Source organism: Trachinotus anak, unplaced genomic scaffold, assembly GCF_046630095.1.
Source record: "Trachinotus anak isolate AG129_WGS33_773 ecotype Australia unplaced genomic scaffold, CSIRO_AGI_Tana_v1 ptg000025l, whole genome shotgun sequence".
NCBI classification, from domain to species: domain Eukaryota; kingdom Metazoa; phylum Chordata; class Actinopteri; order Carangiformes; family Carangidae; genus Trachinotus; species Trachinotus anak.
The window spans coordinates 4,733,951-4,751,106 of NW_027273876.1; the positions used below are offsets into that span (position 1 = coordinate 4,733,951).

At 40.3% G+C, this 17,156-nt stretch overlaps 1 protein-coding gene across 2 annotated transcripts in view; it reads left to right on the forward strand.

Moving 5' to 3' along the window:
- The first annotated feature begins 5,801 nt into the window (after positions 1 to 5,801).
- Positions 5,802 to 17,156, forward strand: part of LOC139608651 (glutamate receptor ionotropic, NMDA 2C-like) — a 54,568-nt gene continuing 43,213 nt past the window's right edge. Inside the window, exons 1-3 of one of the 2 annotated variants that reach the window (XM_071462613.1) lie at positions 5,802 to 7,547; positions 8,877 to 9,086; positions 9,526 to 9,666. The gene's annotated coding sequence lies outside the window, so the exon portion shown is untranslated. The remainder of the gene's footprint in view (positions 7,548 to 8,876; positions 9,087 to 9,525; positions 9,667 to 17,156) is intronic. The other variant, XM_071462612.1, reaches the window with a different exon arrangement.

The following is a 17,156-nucleotide window of genomic DNA, read 5'->3' on the forward strand; positions in this document are numbered from 1 at the left end:
AAGAGACCTAACTAGTACGGCCTCTAGAGGGCTGTGCCAGTTCAACATAAACATGTCGTTTTTGAGCATTTGCTGAAACAACTGTTGTTCCCATTTTTTCTTGGGAGGACAGTCTCAAACCGGCACATAAAGCAAGAGGAAGAGAGACAGAGCAATTTGGTCATGACCATGCCTGGATGTCAGGTGAATTTCAGGCAGAATAAAACTGTAAACCCTCTGTCAGCTATGCCTTAGGGTAAAGTTTCACTAGAATAACAAACCAACCAGCCCACGTCTCCCTCTGCATCTCACACATACAACTACACACACCAAAATATGCACAGACATGCACATGCATTTTACACATATGCACACGCGCACGCACACACACATTAATGCACGCCCACGCATACAATCTTTGTCTCATGAGAAATGGTATTAATACCTGGCAGGCTTTAAAATGTCAGCCAGTCTCAAACAAGGTGCACAAAGAACCAATTTATTTATGGATCTGACACTTCTCATGTCTTTCTGCTCTTGAGCTATTTTTTGCTTTCAAAGTGTGTCTTTAGAAAACAGAGGATGAGGGGGGAGGGGGGATGGAGATGAAGATGCAGACCGACTGACTGAATGCTGGGAAAGGTGTGTGGACCAGTGACCCAAGAGATCAGCCAGTGAAGCCCTGAGGGTTTGATATTTGAACCCACACTTGGGGTAAAATGTCCCTGAGGATAATTCTTCGGTCTCTGACACGTGGCTGTCATCAAAGCGTTGCATTGGGTGATAAAAATATCACAAATGTGGGCTAATCACAAATCTGCATTCAGCTCTGACGGCTGCTTTCTAATATGAGTTGATGGAGTTTATTTACTCTCCCTCCTCTTGTCTCCTTCCATTGTCTTTTCATTCTCACTCTCTGTCCTGCCCTTTTAGTATTCACCTCCACACTCACTCACACATTAGTCCAATCTCCAGAGCTGTTTACTCATTGAGTGATGATTGCCTGTTTAAACATCTGTCCTCACCAGTGTACACAGCTACACACACAACACACAAACACGTACGCACACAATTCCATGTCTGATTGTATTCCTGACTGCCGGTAACGTCAGTGTCTACCTGGATTTAAGGCCTGGATGAATCAGAAAGGTTTCCTAATGTGGTAATTCACACAGACCACGGAAGAGTATACTGGAATACTGGGATTACATCTTCGAAGCATTTACTGTATTTTTTGTGTTACACATATCATCTTGATTTAATCTGATAATTTGTTTTAACTGTATGCTGCCTTCAAATTAACTTAATGTTTATTATCAATATATTTATAACAATAACTTATAACTATCTTGTTCCCTTATTTAAAGGGATTTAAAGCTGCTGCGGTCTAGATTTTCATATCAACAATTGGTCAAATCACTGTGTGTAATATAAAAGTGGTTGTTTGTTGCTGCAAACTGACAGAGATTTATCGCCCAACTCTGCAGTTCCCCTCAGCTCTGGTATCTTTTAGCTCAACATTTCCAGCCTGTTTTGGTTCACTCTCATCACAGTATGTTGTTTTTAAGAAAAAAAAAGAAAAAAAAGCTCAGATAAACCCACTGTAAACAACTTGCACAACAACAAACAGCAGACAGACAAAGTTAATGATAAATTAGTGAACGTACTGGAGCACACAGCTGCTTAAGATTTTTTTCTCAGAATACATTAAATAAATAGTCAGTGTATGTTAAAATTTGCCAACTCTATGCTATCAGAAAATGACACAACCCAACCTGAGAGACCACTGAGAACAATTGTCAAAGGCCAAATATTCCCATTGTGTTTACTGATGACTGGGAATTGAAACTATAGTCACTAAATTCATTCTACTATGCAACAGAGCCACAGGTGGGTGGTTGTATGAGTGTGCTTGTGAAAGGGTAAATAAAAGGCAAACTGTAAAGCACTTTTAATAGAAGCACTGTATAATTACAGTCCATTTACCATTCCATTTAATTTTGAGGTTAAACCTCCTGTAATGAGATGTCAGTAGGGCTAATCCCACTGAGAATCAACATCCCAAACTGTAGCTCTTCATTGTGAAAAGGCAGAGAGTTTAGTTTAGATAATACATCAAACATCTACACAGGTAAACTGAAACTTCTGGCCCAACATATGCCTGGGTCCTTGGTTCGAGTCTGGCCCATATACTTCCACATCTGGGCAGATTGCCTGCTGTTATCCTCTGGTATTGGCTGGAAGATTTTCTGTGTGTGCGCCAGAATTGATCCAGATATGGAAGTAGCATCTGACAATCATGGTGTATATGGGCCAGAAGAAAACAACCTACATCTTGGATGACCTGGATATTTTTCCCAGGAGCGGGCAGACCAAACCAGAGCCAAAGCAAGGGTAAGCACTGAATTTCAATCAAATTTAATCTGCAGTAGGATGGGTATTTAGATGTTTCTGTTGGATAAGAAAAGCTGATATTACAACAAGTTTGCTGCTCTGGTGGTTTAAAATGACTAAATGTAGCTTTAATGCCTGCTTTTCCCTCTCACTTTTACATGTAGCAGTTCAAGAAACACAATCATCACTCTCAACAATTTTATTCCAATTTCAAAAGTGCTATCCATGTCTAAAATTTTAGAGAATGTCATTTCTTTTCATGAATAAAAATAACCTACTTATCAAAGCTGACTCAGACAGCTCTCCACACAACTGAAAACAACTCTCATTAAGGTTTCAAATGATCTCCTGCTTGCGGCTGATACTGCTGAATATTGGATTTTTTTTTTATGCTACTAGACCATAGCTCTGCCTTCGACACAGCTGACCTTACAATCCTAATCAACTGTCTGGGAAAAATGAGCTGGTCACACAGACTCTGACTTCTAGTGCTCCTGTAATAGAGGGACTGAGTTTTGGAAATGCTGGCTCATCTCTGTCTCTCTCTCCTCACTTGTCTCTCTTTCCCCAAGGGGAGATTTTTTAACACATTCTTTTTTCACATTTGCATTCTTCCTTTAGGGCATATAATTTGTAAGCATGATCATGTGTAGGCATGAAATTGGTTCTAATTGCTATGTAGATGATGCCCCTTTCTATCTGAGTGAAACACAGCGATGGTTGGCAGCCTATTTCACTCTGTTGCTTCTCAGATATTATGTGTTGGTCGTTTCGGAGCTTCCCCAAGCTCAGTGACGTTAAATCACAGATTGTTTAGTTTGTCACTTTTAGCACCACAATCAGTAAAAATATCCATAACAGTCTCAATGATTAAGATCCTGGGCTCGGAGCAGTCTTTTATTAGTCAGGTTGTTCAGTCTTCTTTTAGCTTTAAAACATGTCTGAAATTAGGAGGTTTACTTATGTTTTTATCTATAATCATAACACTCTACCCTCCACACTATCAAGGCCATCCCTGTGAGGCTTTTATCTGACTCATAAATGGATATTATCTGTATCTTTGCCTTCTTTAGTTGTCTGTCAGTTGTAGAGGAACCTGTCTTGCAAAGTCAGTTTGTGTCTTCTTTAAAATTCTTTAAAAGCATATTTCTATTCAACCTAAAAGACCAATTTATTCCTCCTCTTTTAGTTTTCCCATTTTGTTCTGTTTTATCACTTTTTTTCAAATTTGTTTCTTCTTTCATTTTTTTTTCCCACTTTTCCTTTAGTGATGTTGTGCCATTACCAACTTGTTATTGTAAAACACCTTCCACCACTTCACTGGGGTTATAGATGTTAATGTGAGAAGTTGTGGTGTTTCACTGTAGCTCCCACCCTTGTGATTCAACAACATCAGTTATTTCTGTCTGTTTATTCACTGTTCAGCCAGAAAAGATTATTTATATGAGAATGCAGCACAGCAGTATGGTTGCTGCTGGGTGTCTTAACTCTGACCTCATCATTCCCTGAATCTTACAGGCCTACACAGAGAGAGATTGGGGAGTGATGATAGCAGACGTCCACCCCCCCTCCGCCAAAGAGTATACAGGTTGACTCTGGGGTAGAGGTGGGGCTGATTAAATGCTAAGCAGACGGCAGAGATACTAGCACGGAGGAATGAAGTAGCAGTAGCTTAGAGGAAAATGAGAACAAGTCATTTCGAAGACTATCCTTCTGAGAAAAACAACAACATCAGCTGTTTGCTCAAGTGCCTAAAACAACCCACAGTGTGTTTACAGTTACCTGACAAAGACGTCTAGTGGTCGGGTGAACTGTGAGTGGGTGGTTGGCTCTGTGGTTGAGGTTTCAAGCTTGTTTCAACTCTGACCCCACCCGGCTGATAGATCACTGATAGGTGTGGGCAGAATCAGAACGGCACCGGAACAGAAAATGCTCATATAAGTTTTGTCCCAATTCAGGGGCCACATCCTTCGCAGGACGCTGTCTATGAAGGTGTGGCCTTTGTTAGCCTCCATAGACTGTGAAGGCCAAACAGAAATGAGACGTGTCACTGTGTCACCAGTTGTGCCTGTCTTTAGTATTGCGTCACAAAGCACTGCTCCCGTCACCGAGCAATCTTGACAGCTCAGGTTTTGGTTGTATCGTACTGAACCGATACGTTAAACCTCAAGATGGAGCCAAAACTGTTTGCTGGCTGTTCAACTGAGCTGAAACCTAATACTTACATTTAAAAGTGTAATCCTCATGCTCTCTGTCAAAGTTGCTTGCTGCCAATTTCATTACAGATGTGCACTGAATCTTGGGATAGGTTGAGCCACAAAGGAGAAGAAGGCAGTATTTTTTAGCTGCATTCGAAGGAGCCTTTGAACAGCTTAGTCGCACCGCTGTAATGCAATTGATCTTCATATGCAGCAGAATGCAGATCTCAACTGGGACATAGACTGTTTTGGGAGGCAACAACAAACAGCGTATTTTGTTGCTTAGTGTGGAGTACTTGTTGTTGATCCCCCCATGTGGTAAAAAGAGCATTAGATATGTGTTGTACAGTGGAGTATGTCCTGTGAATGTAGTAGTACAGCTTGTGTTGACTGCCTGAACTCGCTTGCAGGCTCGGCTCTATTAACTAAATGTCCATTCTGCTATTTTGTACAGCACCATTCAAAAACAAGTTGCACAACTAACCCTAAAAATAGCCTGACCTCCGGCACAATAACAGAATTGTCAGATAGGAGAACGATTCACCAGACATGTCAAGACCTCGAGGAACATCGTCTTGCCTGAGGTGTTTTGAGTGTCCACATTGTGAAGCGCTGTCCAGGGTGCTGAATCCTTTGCCAGGTCTTTTACACATGAACAGATCTGCAACTAAAGATTGTTTTAATCATGGAATAATCTGTTGATGACGTCTCTGATTAACCTGTTGTTCAGTCTACAACATTGTACTGTAGTTGCCCTACAGACAGCACATTTAAATGTTTTCTGATCTGACGTCCCTATCAGCAGAAGGACCTAATGTGTCAGTGCCGTCCAAACAGATCAGCTAACAGCTACGGTTAAGGTTTGGTTAGGTCAAAGTCAAAGTCCCATGTGACCAAAATTACAATTCCTGCAGCTGCTAGAGGTACTTGTCACTTCAATTTAAACATATATTCTTTTTGGGCATTTGCCGAAATGACTCAAGCTGTTTTTTGTCTTGTTCTTTATAAAATAGTGAAAAATTTATAATGATACAAAACAGAGAAATACAGCAAAAATGTTTGCCATTTTTTCCTGAAAATGACTAAAAATTGTTGCTGAATCACACTCAGTCACTCAACTAATCATTTAATTGACTAACTGACACATGACAAATACTATACTATACATTGTTATGTGTGGAGCTGCAGATGTTCGCAGGAGGAGCTAGATTTGTTGACAGCCCCAGAGAAAAAACACTCTATCAGCACACAGTATTGGTTCTCAACAAATCCACATCTCACAAGACACATATAGCCTAACATAAATCCTCCCTGACAACACACAAAATTGTAGAATTAATTATTTGCCTGTCAGCCAGCAAGCTTTCCCCAGTAAACATAATTTTGTCACTTGCTGAATCAATCCGAGTTAATCTGTGGGTCTGATCGGGCTGCTGACCGGGGAACATATGTTCTCCGCTGGCTGGTTTACATCTTGTCCAGCTGCTAAGTAAGAGAGAGTATATCCTTTGAAACATCTGTCTGCTGTTGTCTGTTTCCATTCATCACAGGTATCACTGTACCTACTACACACAACCTATACAGATATAGACGCCTCAGTCACATGTCTCACATCTCAAACACTCTATTTTAACACTCATCTGTATTTATAGTGCTGTGTTAAAAGGCCTGTCACCTGACCAAGCTGCCTGGTGAGGAAAAAAGAAGAAAACTGCTTTTATTAGGAGTGATGGTAACCTGCAAAAGACAGCACTCTTTAAAACTATGAAACGCCTGTCCAACAAAGTGAGTGAAAGAGGGGAGGAGAGCAAACAGAAGCTGTTTGTCTCTCCTCTGTGAAATTACTGTCATAAGTAAGCCATGAAAAGAGGAAAAAAAGTGAGAGGCAATCAGACACTTCTCTCTCTCTCTCTCACACTCAGCATTACTCACTGCTTTCTTCCCTCAACACACCGACAAACACTTGTGCACATCAACACAATTCCACTTAATGTTACCTAAAAACTATGTGTTTTTTTTCCTGCAGAATGAAAAGTGGTGACAATAATGATGGATTGATTTTTTTTCCCTTTTCTCTCCTGCTTTCCAGGTTCCTCACAGGCGGATGATTGCCTTGTCAATGAACATCCATGAATGAGAATACAACACTGGGAGACACATTTGTATGGATGCAGCACTTCCAAGTTCATTGTCATATTTGCTTTGTCTCTTTGGTTTTACCAGCTAGTGTGTTTACCCTGTCGATACCTGACGGTAAATGTGGTGATTGTAGGCTTGTTGGTCTTACGGCTGCAACCAAAGATTATTTTCTTTATTGATTATTAATGCCAGAGAATAGTGAATTGCACAGTGGCTGAAAGAAGTTACTAAAACAAAATGTACATAGAAAAAAAATGCTGCCAATAAATAAACCACAGCCAATGCACCCAGTTCCAAAGGGACACTACAAACTGATGAACATGCTGGTAACAAGTACAAGGCTAATGATAGATGTGCAGCTAATATTTAATCAGAATCATGCAAATTGAATATTTTAACTAAAACATTTTGTAGTTGTAGTTCACTTCATCAGTTAGTGGAAAATTGACAATGATACACACAGAGAGAAAATTCTCAAATTTGAGAAACATTTCAGTTGTTGGATCGTTTGGCTTTTTTTTTTCTTGGTAAATGACTAAATGATTAATTGGTTATTGAAATTGTTTTCTATTAATAATTCGAGTAAAAAAAATGCTGTTTAATACTGCACTTTTGTGAAGTTGTGAGATCCTACATTTCCCATAATGCAACTCGACAGCAAAAAGTCAACTGAAAAATGTAAGCGCGTCCATCGCTAGGCGGCGCTAACTGAGCTAAACTAACTTGTCAACTTGAGCAAAAAGTTTATGTTTGGACTTTATGGATCTGCTTCATGAACATACAGAGACATGAGGAAGAAGAAATCGGAGAAAAAAAGACGGAGAATTGAATTTCCTGGTGAGTCTTTTTGTCAGTTTGTACGTTGCTAGCTAGCAGCTAGCATACTGGAAAAAAACAAACAAAACAGGTTAAACAGTCTGTAACAAAGATTTGCGTGTCACTCTGTACGAACACTTCCACTTGCCTGGTAAATACCGACATCTTTCAGACATCCCCGCAAAAAATTGTGGTCTCCAAGCCAAGAAGATTATTTTCTCAGACTTTAAAAAGCTCCCCCAGAGCCACAGAAGCCATAATAATACTGTTTTCACAGTGTTGTCCTACCCATGATGAGAAAACTGAACTTCATGTGTAAACTTGTGAACTTAGTGTACTGCCCTTTAGTTGACTCATAGTTTTAGCACTAAGAGGTGTTTACAGGTCACCGGCTTGTGTGTTTTGTGGCAGTTGTCCAAAGTAAATGTGATGTGTGTTAGCTTATTGGCTTTATAAAAATGTATTCACACTGATAACCAATGGTCAGAGCCTGGGGGGTCCTGACTGGAAAAACAAAGCAACTAATGGGAATCATTTTGGACCTGTTGATAGTAAAAGGAAAGATAAAAAAATGCAGAGATTTGGAATGAGACAGCAAAGCAATATGGTGAAGTGATTTAGAGAAAAGAAGGCAGGATATGTGACAGGATGAAGGTGAATAATACGGAGAAAACGGGAGCAAAGTGGGCTGGGAGAGGAGGAGGGGTTGCGCTGAAGTGAGCGAGAGGGAGGAGAGGAAGGGAGGCAGGCTAAATCCTCACACCATTATTATCAGGACTCACATGCAGCCCCTCCTGTGATGGAGTGAGAGCAGATAGAGAGAGATAAAGAAAAGATGGAGTTAAAAAGGAAATGGAAAGCAGGATTACTGGTGTGACAACACCGGCAGATGAGCGGCAGCGCAACGTTGAGGGAGAGAGAGAAACTCTGGTGGGAAAAAAAAAAAAAAAATCAGTGCAACAGGATGAGGACCTGCTAGTGCACAGCCGGCCCGACCCCACAGACCTGCCATCTGTCCCGCTGTTCTCTCCGTGTTCCCGACGCTCCCACCATCAACCAACATCTGGATCACCTTCCATCCATATGGGAAAGAGGGCGAGGGGGGGTCGCAGAACCCAAATCCTATCCTCCCCTCATCCTTTTTGATCACACGGGACCTGAGGAGGCGCATCATCACCGGAGGGGATCCCTTGCTGCGGAGTACCATCACCACAAGGGCTGATAACTGGACCAAAGGAGGGGGAAAACTTTTGCTCCAAAGATGCAGAGGCTTACACAGGACCGTTCCTTATCTGTCTGTGAGATTTTCTAACTTCCCATGGATCTGTCGTGTCTCTTACCCCCGAGCAGGGACAGGGAAAAGGAGACAGAGGAGGTGGAGAGGGGGAGAAAGGAGGAAACGGCGGGGAAGCATCACTGCCGCTACTGAAGTGTTACCGGCGTTTGTGCTCCTCTGCTGAGGAGGTATTTTATCATTCTTTCTCTCCTCCCCCCTCTTTCGCTCTTCTCGTCATCCGACCAGCGGGGAGCCTGAAGGATACAGACAGAGAGCTAAACACAGTGGGTTTATGCACACATGCACACACACACACACACACACACGCACACACACACACACAGGCTGGCTGCTCGTCTAGGAGCTCCCGCACCTCTCGTCTTCTGCCACCCTCCTTTTCCCTCACTTTTTTCTCCCAATTTGATGTCCTGTCTTCACCTTCATGACCACTTGAAAATGCTTTCTCTGTGACACACACACACACACACACACCCCAAAAAAAGGGAGAAAGAGAGAAGTGAGAGAAGGGTGAAGAAAGTGAGGAGTTAGAAAGAGATTTTTGGAGATCACATACGCTTGCTGTCACGTTGTGTAGTCCTCCAGCGGGAGTGTGCAGACATCCAAAGCTGCCAAACACACACATGCACGCACATAGAGAGTCACTGATAACTCGCACACACTCCCTCTCACACAAAGACTTGGTCTAAATGCGTACTCCTACAGGTGCTGAGAGGGGAGAGAGGCAGGTGAAAACCAGGTGAAAAAGGAAAGAAACAGGAATAGAGAGATAGACCTTTGGAGAGAAGAAGCCGGGGCAACGATGGAGCAGCAGGAGTTCAAGTTGGATGACAGTAGAAAGTGCAGGTAAGTCTGTCACACGCACACACTCCTTCACACTCTCATTCTGTCACTTAATCTGATCCTCTGTCACGAATTTGGTTTTTATATAAGTGGGAGAGACAGATATAGAGCAATAGATAGATGGTGGGGATAAGATGCTCAGGGGAAATGTACGTGTAGACAAACAGTGGAAGTGCAGTCATACTTTCAGTTTTCATAAGTGAGGAGTGTCCTCGAGAGAAAGCTACCATCTGCTGCTGACAGAAACAGAGCAGCCAGTTGTTACTATAACAGGAACTACTGTAAGACGACATATTAGCATTTTTCACTCTGAGCTTTGGTGGTTAGCTGCTTGTTTGAAGTGTCTGCAAATATGTACATGCAAGTATGTGTGTGTGTGTGCACAATCCCTCCATACCTGCATGCATGCTTAGTCAATATGACTCATTTACTTATTGATTATGGATGTTAGAGTTGCAGTGTTTTACTGTCATATCAGTTATCTGGTAATACTCATTGATTTGACCCATAAGCTGTGTGTAGCAGCTCTCATTTTTCTCCATTAGTGACACAAGCTTTCTGCTCCAGTTTACATATATCATGTTGCAACACCATGTACCACCAGTTCTTTTAGCTGCACAGTAACATGGACTACGTGGTTCCCAGCCTGGGGTTCGAGCCCCCTCAAGGGGTCCCAAGTTAGATCTAAGGGGTCACAAGATGATTAATGGGAGAGTACAAGCTAAAAAAATAAACAAAAAAACAGAAACATTTCAATTATACAAAAAACTCTCTATGGCTGCAAATTGATGCTTCTTACATATACATCATGTTGCAACAACATACATCACAATTTCTGCTTCATAGCTCACAATCACATAAACCAGCAGTTTTTGCTACTTTTACAGGCATCTGAAAATCTGTTTTGCAATCTACTGCATTTTATATAGATCATGTTGCAACATAATGTACCACAGTTTCTTTTTGATGCACATGACTAGTGGTTCAGCCTCCTGAGCAGTCCTGTGGCAAATCTGAGGGGTCATTAGATGATTAAAAAAACATTTTCTTGCAAAAAACAGTATTTATTTTTCTGACTTACCTAAAACCTTTTTTGTGACTGCTTGATGGGCAGGCTGCTCCGGTTTAGAGTATGGTGTTTGTCTGTTTGGTTGTATTGTGTGCATTTGGAGTGCATCTGTTGTCAAACTGATGAAGATGTTTTCTTGATATGTTGTTTTGTCTATTTTCATGTGTTTTCTTAAGTTGCAGTGCGTTGAGATGATAAGATGTTGGTAAATTAAAAGACGAAACGCATTTCTCATACACAAAATTCATGTTTCAGCTGACTTTTGTCTAATTTTTGCTTTTTAGTGAAATTCTGGATACATTTCCTATTTAATCTTCTAAAAATCAAAAGAAACCAAATGTATGAAACTAGACACTGATTTGTGTTTAAGTATCTATCACAAGCCAAAAAAGTTGGCAAAGACATTCAGGAAAGTGTGTGTGAATGAATACATACTTGCATCATTTTATGTATATTTCTATAAATGTGTCACCGTCTATTTTAAGCAGATGTAGCAGCAGATTGGATGTTACTGAGATTTTGATGCTTTACATTTGAGTGGCAGAGGGCCAAGCCAACCTAGAAATGCCCCCACCACGTCATTGTCACTCATCTTTGCTGATATGTCCGGCCTGCAACGATTTCCTATAAAGCTGTCAAATCTCTATGTGTGAGAGCAGGAACCCACAGAGAGATGGGGTTGCAATGTTACCAGTTAAAACCCTAATTATGATAAATTTACGCGACAGACGTTATGTGATATGTTTCATAATAAGCTCAGGGGTTAAGCATGACACGCTCATTTATTCATATTGTGAGTTTAATTTGTATGTGGACAGTTTATTAGCTGTGTTGATATACATACATGAGTGTGGGGCTGCGAGAGCTGCATGCACAACGCTGACAAATCAGCTCGTCTTCCACATGTCACCCAGGAGGAGGAGAGATGGAGGGATGGAGGGATGAAAAGAGGAGAAGAAGGGTGGAGCAGTTGAGCTGCTTGACGTTGACAGAGTGGCCACTCGTAGTTCAGGCTCTGTGGTGTGTTCACTGTCATACACGTAACTGTTAATGTGACCGATTTAAGGATGAATCAGGGAGCGGTGATGGAAGTGCTTCACTGACTGGAGCTGCACATGAAGTTCTCAACTATTTATAAAATGTGTATATGGTGTCTGCAAGTTTAACACAGAGTAGCCCTGATCTGTACCTGTAGTGGCATCTGAGGGAACCTACCCATTTCACACATCTGGTACTCATAAAGTTTGTTAATGAAAGAGTGTTGAAAATACAAACTCACCTACACTTGTGTAGCCTGATAATCCAACTTAATTGGCATTAAGGCTTTTTACTTAATTACTTTTTTCAATTCAGAGGACTAGGAATGAACTTCTTAGCAACCTATCAGGAGGGGAAAAAAATCAATATGAGGTGACTGTTAAAGGATAAAGCTTGTCTTATAGTTTCTTGTCAACAAATCCAATGAATAAGTGACACCGCTGTGCTTTAGTTTGAATACGTTCCTTGATTTTTTGGCCATTAGGGTGCAGCATAAACAGGCTGTAAATGCAACACTGACATATTATCACCCTCAATATCCACTCTCCTTTTAGCTCTGTTTTGGTCTCCACCAACTCCTGAGAAAAAATATCTGGTAAATGCTCCACTGTTTTCAGTATCTAGATGCTAACTTTGCCGATTGGTCCAGAGCAGGTTGTGTCAAGTGGGTTTATCAGTGTTATGGCTGGAAACGATGCTGATTAAAGGGCTGAGAGTGAAGCAAAAGAATGAGGTCAAAGATGATTAATTGCTCCAAAGAGCTGAGGGGAACAACACAGTTGGTGAATTTCAAGTGGGTTTGTCACTATGAGTGATTCCTTTCACATACACAGAGTCATTTGACCCACAGTTGTTATAAAATATTCATTATACCAGTGTTAAGTTGCAAACCCATATTAGAATGCAAGCGATTCCAACCATGTAAATTCAAGATGGAAGATAGTTTCTTCCTCACATTGTGCTCAGTGCTGCCAATGGTGGTTGGAAACTACATTACAACAATCTGTATTCCTGCAGTAATGTTGGAATATACAGTAGTTTACAGCCATCAGAGCCACGCATGGTGAAATAATTCTTGCGCTTTGCATGCTTAGAAAAAAATTGATAAGGAATTTCCAGTTATCAGTTATAATACCACTACCAAGAACTCATTGCTGCAGAATAAATTTCCACTCTGGGATTTCTTGGACTGCTTCAAGTCTGCATAAATGAGGCTCTAGAGAATCCTGATGTTTCATGCAGCTGTCAGAGCACCGTGCCTGCAGTATGCTGACGAGAGGAAGGCCGTCAACTACATTAATACTACCCCACTAATTCAACCCCCCTAATTAATGCAATCAAATCAGTTTTCAAAGGTGCTGTGAAAAAACAAGGTTCAAGCCGGGCATGTTGATAATTCTCTGGTGACGATGCTCATCCCATCAACTAGATCCTCTCTGCTCATTTCCTCTCCACCCCCCGGGGACTCGGTATAGGGACTCTTATCATATCCCTGCTAAGTAGTTAAATGACTGCATGTCCCAGGAGGTACACTATATGGTACTTTAACAGGACAGGAATCAGCTGAACATGTGGTCCAACATTTGGTTCAACAGGTTCCCTCACAACGTACCTAATGATATTGTTTATTCTGGGCATATATAGTAGACGTATGAAAAATGTGCATGTGAGAAGTCAGTTGTGGATCATTGTTGGTCTTTTTCACCATTTTTACAAAGGAATTGCTTGAAAAAAACATATTATTAAATTATGTCTTGTCTGAAGGAAACTGAAAGTGTAACATTTTAAACTTGTTAACAGAGTATGTGTTTATACGCCTTTAAATGTCGACTTTCAAACAGAGGATCCAATTTTTTTTTTCACCTTAATCAAGGCCTGTTGTAGGATGTAAGTGCAGAGAGGTGAATGGTGCAAAGGAAAAACATGATTTTGCTTTTAATGATGTTTTATTTGATAAATTGTCAGAGGCTAAAAAGATGAAAATATTTAGTATTACCTGAGAAAATGTAAAAAAAAAAAAAAGATTAGAAATGTGTATAGTACTACCCTGAGTAGGAAAGCTGTACACTCCTTTTGCTTGTCGTGCCTCACACAGTAATCCTGTTGTCCATTTTCCCCATGCTGTAGCTTGTCTTCCAAAACTTATCACTGTAGTTACATGTTTTCATTAATATTACACTGTAGGATGAGCTGGGATGTGTGTGTGTGTGTGTGTGTGTGTGTGTGTGTGTGTGTGTGTGTGTGTGTGTGTGTGTGTGTGTGTGTGTAGTCATGTTGATGCTGATGCAGGAACAGCCCTACCTGAGTCCCAGTGAGAGAGTTTATCCCACATGGCAGAGCTGCACTCCATCTGGAAATCTCCATAATAATAGAAAACCTGTGCATGCAACGCCACGCTCACTCTCACAATCTGCACATGTGAATATGATTTTGGTAATTAAGCGCACAAACATAACAGGATTTATCGTGTGATTATACAATTTTTGATAACCTGGCGTCTGATGTTATTTATTTATTTATTTACTATTTATCTCTCGCTGGCTGAGACATTTGCATTTTTAAATTTATTTAGTTTAGATTCAGTTAAAAGAGATAAGAGGATAGTCATCTGATTGTTGTTGTGTTTGTGTGTGATTGAAATTCAGACGCAACACATTGTGGTTCGTCCCTCGTGTTCACATCCTTTCCATGGTGTAATCACACTGTGTTGCATTGCTGCTAATCTGGAGCAGACAACCTCACTCCTTCACCTTCTTAACTACCACCCCCACCACACACACACACACACACACACACACACACACACACACACTGCTAATCTGAGGTCCCATTATCCTGCCTTTTTCCAGAGATTACACTGTTAAATGAACACTTGACCTCCAGTCATGTGATCCACCCAGTCAGTATTTCTCTGCTCTCTCTCTCTCTCTCTCTCTCTCTCTCTCTCTCTCTCTATCTTGCTTTTTCCATCTTTTGCAATTGTCTTCCTGTTTCCACAATCACTGTGGCTCCTTATACGATTACTTTAAACCACTTTGTGAGTGTACAAAACCCAAACCTAACTCATTTCCTGCCATTATTGTCATTTGCCCAGATCAGTGTAAATTCTACACCCTGAACCATAGTCGTTGATTTGGTTTCTGATGCTTTGGCTGCTGAGTTCTTACCAATCTTGTCATTTTAACTCCTCATGGTGTTACATGTCAGGCCAGTGACAGAGTTGCCAGGTCTGTGTGTTTTCTGTAAAAAGTGTACTACTTTGATGGAGAGTGAAAGAGTGAGACATGGGGGATACCTGACTTGATGATGTGGCAACCAGGCAAGTTGCAAAACTGAATCTGATGGATGAATGAACTGCAGTGAGTTTTAGACTCTTTGTATTACAGTTTAAACAATTGAATCACGTCACAAAAATGTAAATAATTTCATTCCTCAGTGTAACTAACATCAGTTAGGTGATATTACTGTATATTTAAATTTTAGGACTAAGGTGTTACATTTGTCTAATTTGAGATAATTGCTCAAACTGTCCTTTTAACATCAACCAACTTTATTTTGATGTGAGGTGTAAAATGCCTTCTACAGCAAAAGATGAGGGACATTAAGTCTAAAGTCACATCCCTTCATTTTAAAATGTTCTGTTATCAATCGAAACATCGTTTACATCAATAACATCTAGCATTAATGTTTCCTTTTTCCTTTGTTCATGAATGGCAAGTATGTTGTGGCAAGTGGCAAGTTCATAAAGTAAAGTAAGAGTAATTAGCAGTGAAGAGTGTAATTTTACGCACACATACTTAAATTAATAAGAAACCCAGATGCAAAATTTTTATATTCACCAATATCGAGGAATATCCACATTTATTGCAGTATTTACAGCTTGGGTATGAATATACTGTGATCCACAGACTTTAATTATGTCATGCAAGAACATCTCTCAACCTTCATGATATTAAGTTGTCTCTGTGTCTACAATTATTAATCCAACTGTGTGAATCCCAGGATGTAAATTTAGCTATATGGTAACCATAGCTATGGTTGATAAATAAAAGTGTAGGTTGAGGGTTATATAATCTGTTTTTCTGCTTTAGTTGTGTATAAAGGTTGATATCTACAGTACCATTTTTAGTCTTTTATTCTACAGATTATTTAAATCACTTTCAGATGATGTTTATACCATCTCTGCCATTTATTTCATTTATTTTCAGAGTTTTGCTGCGTGGGGGTTTTATTTAATCTTCACCTAGCACAAGTGGGTGGTCGGTTAACAGCTGCTCTGTGCTCTCATCACTAGAGACAAATAAAGTGATCTCAGTGAGTCAAAACAAGCAAACCCATGATTTACAAGAGAAAAAAGCGTAAGACCCTGCTGCAGTTTGTAAAATCTGCATAAGCTCTCAGGGGGATCTATATAAATCCTACATCAGAATATATAGTTTTATGTTTTACTCTCCAATAAATTCCTTTCCATATGGACTTAATCATTGCGCTAAGTTAGCCAAATGTCTAAAATACCTCTGTATACAGATGACACTGCTCCATACATTTGTAATAGATCATTCAGTTTTCTACAAGAAAATGTGCAACATCATCAACCTTTTGAAGAACCACATATCTCAAAGAAAACTTGATTTGTGGAATCAAACATCATCCACTTATTATAAACAAAACACACAGATCTATGAAGTAATCATTAAGAGAGGCTGCTCCGTCCATCATTCCAGTTTTGACCCTGTATTGACTGAGGGCTGTATCTAATAACAAGGATGGATTGTGTTTCAAAGGTTCAAACTGTATGTTTATTGCTATGGGCACCTAAAGCCCAGGAGCTTAAAACCTGATTGAGATGAATGATTGATATGCCAGGAACATGAACAGTGAGGAGGGGTCTGACACATTAAACACAGTGTTGCTTTGAAAGGAGCTTTGAATCAAAGATGGGAGGCCCTGTTAATTATCAGGATGTCTCTGATGGCCACAGATGAGACCGACTGTCTATATAAAACCCACAATTAAATATGTGTGTGGAGAGCTCTGTTTGCTATAAGAAAGCCCACCTGCCTTTATCAAAGGTTCAAAGGTATTGATTCAATAGGGGAAGATCTTCAAACAGAAAATGTTTGATTGAAGTGGCTACAGCAGATGCAAATGTTGAAGGTATCATTGCTGGCAGTTGTAAGGTGAGTGCACACCAAAAATTAGGCGTCTCTGCAACCAGGCCTTATTGCAGAGGTGCCTTTTAGTGGTGGGAATCAACAATGATTTTATTTTTTTTTTAAACGCCTTCTTCAAGTTGTGTTACTTAGACATTTTAAGACTTTTGGGATATGGTCTAGGTATGAATTTCATAATCTATCTCTTATTATGAACATAAATGATAGTGTTC